At 46.2% G+C, this 9,888-nt stretch overlaps 1 long non-coding RNA gene across 1 annotated transcript in view; it reads right to left on the minus strand.

Annotated features, from left to right (window-relative positions):
• The window catches only part of LOC125945489 (uncharacterized), a 22,110-nt gene extending 12,742 nt beyond the window's left edge, over positions 1-9,368 (minus strand). Inside the window, exons 1-2 of the long non-coding RNA XR_007466925.1 lie at positions 8,902-9,368; positions 5,188-5,232 (exon numbers count right to left, since the gene is read on the minus strand). This is a non-coding gene — a long non-coding RNA (uncharacterized LOC125945489). The remainder of the gene's footprint in view (positions 1-5,187; positions 5,233-8,901) is intronic.
• Between the last annotated feature and the right edge of the window lie 520 nt (positions 9,369-9,888).

Raw genomic sequence — 9,888 nt, forward strand, 5'->3', positions numbered from 1 at the left:
GTGGGACTCCCTCTCTGTTGTCTGGGTTGTTCCAGAGGTCTGTGCGAAGTTTACCTCTGGACTTGAAAGGTTGGTGCAGCCGATGGCTGCTTGCTGGGGGCCGAGAAAGGCGCGCATCAGCAAAGCTGTATTGCGTGCCCACCGTAACTAGACGCCGCCCGGCCCCCCGGCGCGCTGCGTCAACGCAGGATCTTCCGGAGAGAAGCGAGAGCTTCTTCCGGGCTTCAGGGAATGTGATGTTTTCCGTTACTTTGATTTGAATGATCTTTTTCTCGTTCTGGAACATTTCACAAGTTCGCGAGTACGCAGCGTGCGGCCCATGACAGTTGGGGCATTCTGTTTGGGTGGCACTGCAGCTTTCAGTAGGATGCTCGTGAGCACCACACTTTGCACAGGTGAGTTTTCCGCGACATGTGTTTGATCCGTGTCCGTACTTTTGGCACTTAAAACATCTTCTCGGGTTTGGAACATAGGGGCGTACTTTGCAGTCAATGAATTCTGCTTTCACAGCATCTGGTAGACTGGAACGACTAAAGGTGAAGACGATATGGGGTGTCACTACATCTTCGCCGTTTCGCCTTATGGTGATGCGGCGTAGGGCAATGACACCTTGATCTCTGAAGCCATCAAGGAGGTCTGAGTCTGTTTCACGGATCAGATCACGTTCTGATATTACGCCTTGAACTGTGTTCAGACTGCGGTGGGGAGTAATGGACACCTGTAAATGAGCAAACTGCTTTTGCTTGAGTAGGATGTCAGAATGATCTTTCTGTGACACTTCAACAAGAAGATCGCCGGATGACAGTTTCTTTGCTTCATAGTTTCTTCCTATCATTTTCTGAAGGGTCCTAGCGATAACAAAACAGACATTGCAGCGACTGAGTCGTTGTCTACAAGAGAGTGAATAATCAGGAAACGGGGAAAGTGATCGCAATCAGTTCGAGTTCTGTCAAAGCTTTCTTCGGTGTGGCCCCTTTTCAGGGACCGATCGGGTTTTTTAGAAGAAGAAATACTCATGCGATATGGGCATGCTGACGGTTCCTAGAATGTCACCTGTGTTTCACCGTCTTATTCACAGGAAGGTCCCGGGGCTCGCCGCCTGGTAAACAGACGAAGAGCCCGTCGGCCGGAGCTTGACCATGGCCCCGACCGCCACCGTTCATGGTTTCTACCCTTCACCTCAAAACCTTTCGCCACGGTGCGGATGACAGCTTCGGTATGGGGGCTAAGGGTCCGTGGTGGCGCCAAGCACCATCACCTTGATACTCAAGGTGCCCTTGCGGGGGAGCCTTCTTCTAGCCCTTGGGCATCCCCTGTAGTGCTTGTGAAAAAGAAGGACAATAGATCGCGGTTTTGCGTCGATTATCGCCATCTCAATCGGGTAATTAACGAAGAAGGATGTGTATCCTCTTCCGCGAATTGATGATGCGCTCGACTGCCTCCATGGTGCCAAATATTTCTCGTCGCTAGACCTCCGCTCGGGATACTGGCAAATTGCCGTCGATGAGCGCGACCGCGAGAAGACCGCATTCATCACACCCGACGGCCTCTACCAATTTAAGGTTATGCCTTTTGGGTTGTGTAATGCTCCTGCAACCTTTGAACGCATGATGGACACTCTTCTACGTGGTCTGAAATGGTCAACCTGTCTTTGTCATCTGGATGACGTAATCGTTTTCTCGCCCAGCTTTGACAGCCACCTCCCTCGTCTGTCGGCCACTCTCGACATATTTCGGCGTTCTGGCCTCCAGCTCAATTCATCTAAGTGTACCTTTGGGCGCCGCCAGATCAAATTACTTGGACACCTAGTCGATGCTACTGGCGTACAACCGGACCCTGACAAGGTCCGTGCCGTCCGCGACTTCCCTGTTCCACGGTCCACGCAAGAAGTACGCAGCTTTCTTGGGCTCTGCTCCTACTTTCGCCGCTTTGTTCTCAACTTCGCGGACATTGCTCGACCCCTCATGGACCTACTCAAAAAGGATGCGGCCTTTTCTTGGGGCGCGGAACAAGCGACTTCCTTTGCGTCGTTGATTTCTGCCCTCACTTCACCACCTGTGCTGGCTCTGCACAGGAACTGCACATGTTTGGCGTCGTCGAAATAAAAACTCATATATAGGGGTTAGGGAGAAATATAAAATGCTATGCGGCATCATCCTCTTAGCAATATTCATGAGGTTTTGTTTGTTGCTATGGCTGTAATGTTAGTGCTGTAAACTTTTCGCTTCTGTTGAAGACGTACTTGCGATGTCAGATTAATTTCACTGTTTCTTCGGAATTGTGGTCATGGCTTCCATAAAAACGTATGCACTGTTTGTAGAAGTGACTAACGATTGTTAGAATAGTTTTGGAATGTGGCTCTGACGGTCGAATAATATACATCGATGGTCGTACCTTACAAGTGGAAGCCCATTGTACCAGACGACCTTCAAGTTGAAAAGAGCCAACCAATTTGCCACTATCCACACCAGCGGGTATTTCGATTAGAGGGTATGAGATTTTCCAATGATGAACGAGATTGTATTTGAATAGCTCGTTGAATTCAGGTACTTGTATTTTCTCGCTTACGGCGCGCCAATCCCGAACAATGAACCTGGCCTAGGGGAAATCACCTAAGGAGATCAAATTGGCATTTATCTTATTTAAGCGAACGAGTCACGAAGAAATATGCGGGAGCCTTACAATGGCTGTATTCTGACGCCGGCTTGATTTGTGACGCAGATCGTTCTTATCACCATAAAGAATTCCTAGTGTAGACCCAATTGGCTTCCAGGCTGCTTATTATAATATATCTTACCGCTGATGTTCAGGTGCATACTAGAACATATCTTTTACTTTTGTTCTCTCAAGCGGAATCAATATTTTAAAGTGACATTTGACCTTTTTAAGCCGTGTGCACTCGGTACAATCCATGTACTCGCCCAGCACCTGGACTCGGAAAAAGAAGCACGAAATAAAGCATCACATAATTTATTCGGCTTACGGTGATATTTCAAGAATGCAGTGGTGATTGTTTTTCCCCCGCGAATGTCCCATACGAATGACACTAGCGACTTAATTTTTGGTATTCTGGTGAAAAGCACACCACTCTCGCCACATTGTGAGATGAAGCAGTGTAGTATACAGCTGTAGTGATCCTGCTGTAACCACGGCCGTCCCCACACGTTCGACAGCAAAATGCGGTTGATGATTTCACTTAAGATAAATTGTTGCGAAAAACATAAGGTGTACAAAGGACTACTCGAATTGCTGTGCAACTTACACGACGCGATGCTTACTTCAGGGGTCGTAAGAGCAGCCTAGATTGCGACCGATGAACCAGAGACTAAAAGCACATATTTTGCCTCTTCCCAAATTATACGCATTAGCGGCATCCTCTAGATCAGCTTTGGCGGAGACGAGTGGAAGGCCATTGTCAAAAGTCGTTTTTGAAGCCCTTTATAGAACTCAAGAAGTGGTACTATGACAGTACGGGCCTTGATAAAATCTCTGCACATCATAGAGCAAGAAATGATAGTAAGCATGCTGCTGGGTTGAAGACCTGCAGTGATCGCTAACCATTCAGTGTCACCTTCATTCTGAGCCGTTCTTTCGTTCCTGTCCCTTCATTATCAGCTGAAGGTAGCCATTTAGCGCGCAGATGAGCAGGACGAGCTCTCCGCTTTCCTATAAATAAAATTTTCTCACCGTCTCTACTGCCTGTGGCTTCGGATGTTCAAAATGAATTTGCCCTTCTCCTTCATTCATAGTCGTTTTATGGGCTAGGTATCCATTCACAGATTTATCTCCCCAATTGCCTATATTAAGCAACTACCAAACATTCCTAAATAACTTTATTTGCCTGCGTCATAAATGCAATAACAAAGAGTGGCATAGCTTCCACGTTTAATATTACTAGATAATGGGTGCCTGATACGTGCTCGTCTTCAAATGTTAAAGATTGAAGACAAGTTATCAAGCCCTTGTTTGCTGATTACATAACAGCATTGTGGAATATCATAAACTAGCATGACGGTCTCTAATGAGGTTCATGTACATATAACTGCGTTTAGAAATTGCCATCATTCATATTTACTGTCCACCGCATTTACATTTTTTGTATAGACTACCGCAAGACCTCCATTAGCTGACTATAACTGTTTTGTTTGTGTCAACAAGCACAGGGAAAAATGTATTTGTATTCTACGAAGCACTGTCCCATTTCTTTGAGTTATGTCTTCCAAGTAATTATCCTAATTAACGCCTTGGACCGTTGTCGTGGCGCTGCGCGGATGCGTATTCATGCGGCGATTTTCATATTTACTCGAGACATAGCACACTGCAAACAAATAAATCTTCTGTTTTAAAGCACTATTTTTACTTTTCTATCACAACTCGCGCCCTCAATACGGTAATTAAAAATTCGTTTAATAATCTCAACTAACAATCGATAGTTCAATACCGAAGTAAATATCCTCCTGGTGTGGTACGTCACTGCTTACAGAATACCATTCGTTGCTTAATCGCATATTCAATAATTCATTTTTAAGAGCTTGGTTCACGTTAGCTGGTACACCCTGTATATATGGAAGGTGTGGCAGAAAAGGTGAAGACGGGCACCTAATTACTCAAGGTACGACTGCTCGTCGCCGGTGTGGAGAAACAAGTGGTTCGTGTGCATATCACCTGAGTATTGGGCGACAAATTGTCTCCAATGAAATCAATCGGAGGAACAACAATGGCCGATGACAGACTTTGTGAGCACAGAGGAATTGTCGCAATAGTGACGGGGCCTGTGAGTTTCAGGAATATTTCTGTTGTCGTAACAATTAATTTGTACCTAAAAGAATGCGGAGTGCACGGCTTGGAACTCTGATGAGCTGATTAAGGCTGTGATCAATTCCAAGTCAGAAAGTGCAGTCCTAATCCCTTTCAGAACCCGCCGCGGTCGCTTAGTCGGCTAAGGCGTTGCGCTGCTGAGCACGAGATCGCGGGATCGAATCCCGGCCGCGGCGGCCGCATTTCGGTGGAGGCGAAATGATGCAAAAACGCCCGTGTGCTTGCGTTGTAGTGCACGTTAAAGAACCCCAGGAGTTCAAAATTAATCCGGAGCCCTCCACTACGGCATGCTTCATATTCGGAACTGGTTTAGGCACGTAAAACCCCGCAAAGAAGAACACCAATGAATTCTGTTGACTGAAAACTTACTTTCCCGGCATTTCTTGCATATTCGGAATCGTAAAAAGCATACGTCTGCAGAATAGATAACAATTTCAATTCTGTAGCGAGTTTTATCAAGTTTACAGAACACGGACTCCATGCGAAAACACACTACAGGAACATTACATATGAGAACATCAACTGTTTTATGCCTATAGCAGGCTTGAAAAGCACAAAATAGAGGCACTATAAAATGATGCCTGATGCCACACACTGTGAAAAACAATGAAAAGAGTACACCCACTACAAAGAACGACATACTAGCACCGAGCAGGTATACACAACTGTCTACCTTTCCAATCGTTTACTAAAACATTTCGAGCCCGTTATTCAAACTTGGAACACGATTACAATCACAACAGTTTCAAGATGTGTGCGACACATTTTAAGTACCATTACTTTTTTCAGTGATATTGCCGTTGACGCACTTTCTTGGCGTAGATTACTATGTACACAGAGTCTTAAAGAGTTAAGAAAGCTGTGGTGCGTAAATCAGATGGTGCAGGGTCGAATATAAATCGGTGTTTGGGGTGGAAGTGAGCGGGAGGATTGCATATGTCTCACTGGACCGCACGAATGACAAATTGCTGTGGTAATGACTTATTTTATTTAAACAAACGAGTTGATGACATCAGGAAGAAACACAGACATGACGTCGGCTTTTATTGAGTACGACCTCACGTGCATCGCAAAGGAGTGGAGAAATAAGCGTAACCTTGTGTACCTGCGAGATGAAATCTGCGAGGCGACCGAGATACTGCGCGGAGACATCAATGGAGCCCTCGAAGCACAATAATAGCAGCGAGCACAATCGGTGCTCGTCGAAATCTGACCTGCGGGTTAAACACGTCGGCTTTTATACCCGACTCGTTCAACATTCCAGCGTAATCTCGGGTGCCCGCGTGCCTTCCAGAAAGTACAACAAAATTCGTGTCGAGCAGACAATTTGAGTGCAAACTTCGGCAAGCATATACTCAACAAATAGAATCAACGATAACACCCGAGTGAGTTCTATATCATGCAGGCGCGCCTCGAGCTCCGTGATAACTAAAACCTATTAGTTACCAAGTGAAATACAGTCCCCGGAAAAAGCATAACTCACTCGATTGTTTAATCAAGCAATCAATCAATCAGTGGAACATTACTTTAATGAACCGCAACATATATATATATATATATATATATATACATATATACATGCATAGATTATTTGGACCGAAAGCCTAAGGTGGCTACGGGCCGGTCCAATACAATATACAACAAGGTATGCGCAGGTCAGCTAAGAGGGGAAAACACGCAAAAAAGGAAAAAGAACACATACATACATACATACATACATACATACATACATACATACATACATACATACATACATACATACATACATACATACATACATACATACATACATACATACATAACTTTAACATAGAATGAACATCAACTCCAACCATTTCTCCTAACATACAATCAAGTTCACAGGTCTTGGATAGACAAAAGTGACTTGCATGCTAGGCTGAAATTGCGTACAGTTTTTGCCTCAAAGGGGATCTGTTCCAAATTTTAGTTTCATTAATGTCTGTTAGTCTTTCGCCATAGACGTTATGACATTTGGGCAGATTAAAGCTATCGTCTGTAGCATGCCGCGCATTGCGTATGAGAACGAAAAAAAAAAACATCAACGGAAAGAAGTGAGTTTCTATTAGTTATGATATTGATTGAAACAGCAATTTCAGCAGGAACTGAAAGAATGCTTAGTGATTGAAAACTGTCAGCTATAGGTTCATCATGGCTCTCAATATTTACTTTTGGAGTCGCTCTAGAGGTTTTATATAACTAGTGTAGGCCTTCATTATGAATCCAGGCAGTAACTTATATGACCGTGAAATACTGAAAAGTAAAGTGTACGAAGTATTGCTTGTGAAAAATATTGGCGAGCTTTTACTAGAATATAGCAGCCATAGACGACCATAGACGCATACATTCTGTACTTGCTCATGTCAGTGTAAGTTCTCACCAAAAATGACGCCTAAGTATTTGAAAGGCTGGACTCGTTAAATAAAAATATTGTTTAAAGGGGCCCTGAACCACGCCTCGGGCTTGGTGAAATAACATAGTCCTCGGGTAGCATACACTGTTATTAACATCTCCGACATGTTCTGCGGTCGTACGCGGTCCCTGGAGCTTGTAAACGCACCGCGAAGTCACCTTTCTCTCAAACGCTCTCGTTTCAAAAAGACCCCATGATCCTCGCTCTTTTCTGTGTGCTTTATTACGTAATAAAGCACACTCCAATGCACGGCTGCTATTGGTAGCTGCGGTCGGCTACACCGCGGCCGCCGCGAGGGGCCGCCATGAGTCCACTGGCTAAGCGCACTGCGGCTCGCTGAGGACAACCGCGTTTGGCTTACGTTTAGCGCTTTGTAGGCACCAAAATCGGAAGTCCGAAATGAAACTTGAACTGCGCGCCACGGTGACGTTTTGAAGGCGGAGCATTGTGGCCCCGCCCCACTTCGCCGTAGCCTTCGCAGTGCAAGACATTGAAGGAGGAAGGGGTAGCACAACGAAGGCCGTGTTTAATTGCCAATAACTCCGCTTCTACTGAACGCATTGAAGTACTTTTTGCGGCAAAGCGATTCTGAAATAGCTTATTTTCACTTCAAGTGTCTTCTCCACGTCGATAAAAAGTGGTTCAGTTCCCCTTTAATGATGGGTTGTAAAAAAAATGTCACAGTTTCGCCCTAAGGGCGAAGCAATGAATGCGATAGCAACACAGCAATGTCATACGAAGTAAGGTGAGCGGCTTTGGTAGCAATATGAATTGTAGTAAACATGAGCTGATTAAGTAAGCAGGTGTGCTGCGGCGTCAGTAGACCGACATGAAGAGAGACTCGATGACAACGAGAAGGCGCGTGTGAAACGGTGGTGTTGATGAGAAGCGCTGCCCGTGGGCAGCGCGTGCGAAGGGACACACCTGTAGCGCTGCACTGCCGATCCGGGCAGCATTGCATGTGTAGCATGCGTTGGAAAATGTGGCCCGACTATTACTAACTGTGGTGTGAGCGCGCACAGCAAACAAGAACAGATCACACTGAATGACTGCAGACAACGACTGTCATAACGCTGGCAGCAAGCCCATACGCTGCAGCGGGCGAAGGTACGTGCGGTCTATCGCTTCAACAGAAACTGAGCGGCGAATGCACAGCGTATAAAGGTCAGAGCCGTGTGAAGATAAGAGACAGTGCGAGCGAGCGATGAGCGCGGTTGTTGGCAGAGTAGAAATGCGCCCCCCCTCCCCCGCTCCCTCCGGCGCTCGCTTCCCGCTTCCTTGCTTGCGCGTGGAAGATTGAGTGCGTTCGCTCTCCGTGACAGCGTGCGTCCCCGCACGCTTCCGCTCGGGCATACGGCGCGCGGCGAGGATTTTATCTATACGGAACCTCACGGCGACGGCGACGATGACGGCGACGGCGACGCCGACGGCAGAAATCCGGTGGAAGTGTGCATATAATTGCTGTCGCAATAAAAATATAACATATTCACGTAAGATATATTTGACACATCCAATTTCCGCTACCTTGTAAAGAAGGTTGCGGAAAGTAGACGTGTCAATGCCTCCCTCTAAAAAAGAGTGTCGTCCCGATGCTACAAAGACGAGAGCAAAAACTAAAGCACACGTAGTACAGAAAAATAACAAACAAATACCAATGTCTTAGAGTTTGCTATCGCTGGTAGGAAGGCTTGAGCCCCGCAACATGGACTACTTCAGGCAGCGAGCGGCGCCGCTTTGCTTGCGTAGTGCCGTCTCGCAGGACCTGATAGCGTTGCGAAAGTCTCTCACAAAGTCCTTGTCGGGGATCCGAAGTCGAAACACAAGCAGGGTCACCGGGCTGGTATTCCACGTAGCGTCATGGAAGATTGTGTTATCGGCTGTCTTTCTTTTCTTGGTTTTTGATGCGCGGGCGAGCGAGTTGTTTGGCTTCTTCGGCGCGCTGCAGATGGGCGTTGACGTCGAGGTTCTCTTCGCCGGTGACAAGCGGCAGCATGACGTCGAGAGTCGTCGTCGGCTTCTTTCCGCAAACCAGCCTAAACGGCGCGATCTGCCTCGTCTCTTGCACTGCCGCGTTGTAAGCGATGGTTACGTAGGAAAGGACGTAGGAAAGGAAGTTATGTGCATATCATGTAGGAAACATGTCGCCTATACAATGGAGAACGGAGCATGCGATCGCTGGCTTCTATACTGCACTTTCATTGCTGCTTTCGTATAAAGGCCATTGGGCATGATTAAAAAAAAAAAAACCCCAGCTGCGCTCAAAGATAACATTGCTTTACGTTTTTGCGAAGTGCCTTTTGGCTGTTGGCTGAGGTTGATTTATGCCCCACGTATGTGCTTACCTGCAAGAATGCAACGAAGTTTCTACTACCCCTATACAATGGCTAACGACGAGCTTAGCAATAACTACAGGTGACTGAGAGAAATATTTCTTGTATTTGACGAGCTACAGTTGTCACTGTACGACCATTTTCAATGCGTCATTGCGAGAATACTTACTGCGGTCATGACGCATTCTGTTTGAATTAAAAAGAAAACGGCAGATCTGAGCGCGCACATGATATTTGAAAATCAATCTGCGCTGAAACATGGCATTGCTTTACGTTTTTGCGACGTGCCTTTTGGCTGTTGGCTGAGGT

Source organism: Dermacentor silvarum, chromosome 5 (assembly GCF_013339745.2).
Source record: "Dermacentor silvarum isolate Dsil-2018 chromosome 5, BIME_Dsil_1.4, whole genome shotgun sequence".
In the NCBI taxonomy this organism is placed as follows: Eukaryota; Metazoa; Arthropoda; class Arachnida; order Ixodida; family Ixodidae; genus Dermacentor; species Dermacentor silvarum.